This window comes from Triplophysa rosa, linkage group LG14, assembly GCF_024868665.1.
Source record: "Triplophysa rosa linkage group LG14, Trosa_1v2, whole genome shotgun sequence".
In the NCBI taxonomy this organism is placed as follows: Eukaryota; Metazoa; Chordata; class Actinopteri; order Cypriniformes; family Nemacheilidae; genus Triplophysa; species Triplophysa rosa.
In genome coordinates, this window is record NC_079903.1 from 22,977,407 (window position 1) to 22,981,302 (window position 3,896).

A 3,896-nucleotide genomic window follows, 5' to 3' on the forward strand; every position below is an offset into this window, starting at 1 on the left:
TGATGAACATTACTAATAAAGATCTTTATTATGCTGCTGCCCCTTTAAGAGCGAGTATACATACGGATCTAATATACTGTGACGCATACGTCCAGTACGCAGTACGTTCATGAAATTGACTATTTTTACAAAGATACTTGCTAATATGGGAATTTTGACATAATTTGTGTTTATATGTCCGTTTCAGAGTAAGAAGGCGTGAAAGAGAACTCAGTTTAGTATTTTGCGCTCTTGACTCTCTGGGCGCGCGCATATCTCAAAAACATGCGAGAACTGAAGGCTTTTAGTGATTTTTCTTTATGAAAGCTGCATTGATACATTTACATTTATGCATTTGGCAGACGCTTTTATCCAAAGCGACTTATATTGCATTATCCTATACATTTATACATAGGTATGTGCAATCCCCTGGGATCCAACCCACAACCTTGCGTTGTTAACGCAATGCTCTTACCACTGAGCTACATGAAAGCTGATACATATGTTTGACTTTGATCCATAACGACTAACAGACAAAATGTATTTAACGTTGTGTCTAACATTTTGTGTGCTTTGCAGTGTTTTGGAGAGCTTAATACAATAGTATAGTGCTTAAGGTTTAAACACGCTGTTGCAAATATTGTTTTTTCGGCATAAGCTTCACACTGCACACAATACAGGCAAGATGTTTCGTTATTGTTTTGTACCTTAGCCGTGGACACATATTTATTNAGAAGAGTAAAACGCCTCTGCTCGCTTCCAGTTTCAGCTCAACGCGCTCTCTCTCCAGTATCTGGAGAATACAATATTAAAGCGGTTCCAGATAAACAATGATGCTCAAAACTGCTCCGTCACACAGCTAATATTACAACAACAACATATCTTGGTATGTTAGTATGTTACTCACATACTGATCCGAATCAAAGCAACCTCCTCGGAGGTGATTTTTAGACGATCTTTCTCTCTGCTGGAAAGTATCTCCATAGATATCTGTGAGTACATATCTGCTAAAAGCCTCAGTCCTAACGTGTCTCTGCTGTAAAGTCTTTATAATATTAACACAGGTCCTAGCTCCTGCCTGACTTTTATCCTTCTTTTAAACTTAAAATCCACAGACCTTTTATTTTATGTAATACATAAGACATCGCTCTTTCTACAGTCCTTCTAATGCCCGCAAAATCTCTTCCCTGCGTCAACCTGAGAACCACATCTTTTTGTACTGTGGTGGCCACCGTCGTGTTTGGACTGAGCTATTCGTGGCAAATCTATAATACAACGCTATTGGCCGCTGTTAATCAAGAACTGCGCCTTTAAGCTAAGCCTTGTCTGTGAAACCGGGCATCATAGTATTAGATATTTAGATGTTTTATGACCTGTTGTGTGTAGTCAGCAAATTACGACTTATGTGATGTTTCTGCTTAACTTCATAGCACAGGTTGTGTGTGTGTTTGACTCATTATTTGGCTCTTGAAAAGAGAGAGCTGTCTGTCATAAACCCCCTCGGTAAAATAAGTCTGAGAATCTTCAGTTTGTCTTTTACAGATCGATCACAGATTCAGACTATTGTCAGACATCTGGAATAAATAACAGAAAATGAGCTAATGGTGTTCTGTGTTCGGCAAAACTGTGACCTCTTTAAACCCTGAAATCATCAGTTTGAGAATTTATTTCTTATTTAGCGCACGTCTTATTGTGTTTGTTTAACTTCAGATTGTTATAGAAAGTTTAGAAACAGGGTTTTCACTGCATAGAAAAAAAATTGTGCCGCCTCGCCAAACACTGTCATTCTGTCAACATACCGTCATTTGTAACTGCAGTTGCGACATTACGCCACTAAGGGGGTGCTGTTTCGTTACCAGCCCAGTGAGGCTCTGAAGAGTTGCAGAACAAAAGCTAATAGGAGCTGTGTTTCACAGTTTTTAAGGTGAACATTGTTCGTTTTGCATCCAATCGTGGCATACATTATTGTATAATGTTTTAAGCTGTGCAGTTGTCTCATTGAATCAGCGTCTTGCTAGTGTACACAGTGAGTTCGCTAGAATGAACACACATTGCGATCAGAACGACTCGCAAACAAATGACTCATTTGAACCGTTTCGTTTGAACTCTTGAAACTTTTCAGTCACTAGCGAATATAAAAAGATCAGTGAATCGTTCAAAGCTCAGCACATTTAGTAACTACTAATTAGTTAATTTAGTTGGCTGAAAAGTTACTTACTTTATTTGATTTAAAAACATTTCTCAGGGATGTGATTTTTCCATATAAATACGGATTTCCGTATTTTTTTACCTTGCTGGGATCACTCGCGTAAATTGCATAAATTCGATTTATTTTCATTCGTGGCGGGGGTTTGGGGATGTGCGCGTGGTAATCATACAGCTGGCCAACAGGATCCTTTCTACGCTCTATATGTCATGCACACGTTTGTTATAAATGCAGAGCGACCGCTTCATTCAGAATAACATCATTTTGGGAGTTATCATTATGTTTCCAGAGAGTCCAAACAGACTAATAGAAGCCAAACACAGCTGTTTTGGTACTCAAAAACGTGTGTGGTGTCATTTTTAATTAAGTGGATCCTGAACAGCGCTTTGTAACGTATACAGAAGATCCCGAGTCTGGAAGTTGAGACGTCTATGTGATATGATTTAACATTAAAACATGATCTATATACAGAGACTAAAATAGGCCATTCCGCGAATTGATGGCTTGAAACTATACAAATGGCCGATCTAGTCACTGTCTAATATAAACTCGTTGAAGTCTCTACTGAAAGCATACATTTCAATTAACTAAAGCCGCAACACGCTGCATTTGCAAAACCTGCAGATTAATGCGGACAAACGCTGTGTATGGAAGTCTCTTGAGGCCACAGTATTCTTTACTTTTTGTGTTCAATTATTGTTTAATTAATTATTGCTGATTACAATAAAATTAAAAGTAGGCTTCATATAAACTACTCAAGGGTGCCATTTGTAAATGCCATCTTATTTAACATTAGCATAAGATATTTGCACAAACCATCAACCTATTTTATTAAATATTGTTTAGGTGACTGTTAAACTAATAAACATTTGAACTGATATTTCCAAAATTGGCAGTCAGAATTTGGTAATTATAATAGTTTGTTTTTGTGTTGCTAAGTGAAAAAGATCTATTTTTGGCAAACAGTTGCGTGTTTTTAATCACGTAACATTTAATTAGTAACATTAAAGACTATTATTGGGGGCGATTGGGGTTGGGCGAGGGTGCCTGCGGTCTTCCTTCTTTTTTTGTCCTTGGCTGATCACATGCCTGATTTCTGTTTGGTTGAATAAACGTAATGTTTTTATATAACTTAATATTTGTTATTTTCACCTAATTTGAATGTTTTAATATGTTAAGTGTTTGGTTAAGCCACTTAAAGGTACAGTAGGCCTACACGTGCGTGTGGGTACAAGATAAGGATGGCACCTCATTTTGGGCTTGAAAAACCCTTTCGTAATATTCAGTCAGTCACATGACACAATAAAACAACATTATTTCTGTATTTTGAGTCTCGTGTAACTGAAAATGTGAAGTATAATGGTTTTGGGCAGTTGAGAGAGATTTAACACAAAATCACGACGTACCAGGACTGATATATCACGATTATCAAAATATCACAAATGCACATTTGCAATGCAAAGTTTTAAAGAATGATGTATAGTGAAAGTTTTGAGCGTTATTGTATAACCGTGACTCGCACTCTTTCAGATGAGTCGATGTGAGTGATGTCATCATCACACGTGTGTATGTACATGTGCTTTAAATTCAAACTCAAACGTAACGATGATTAAGTCAGCCATTATAATTGCTCATTCAAGTTAGGGTTCACTTATAAATGTCACGTTACTGCAGAACAAAAATGATTTATCATTAACATCTCTCTCTTTTA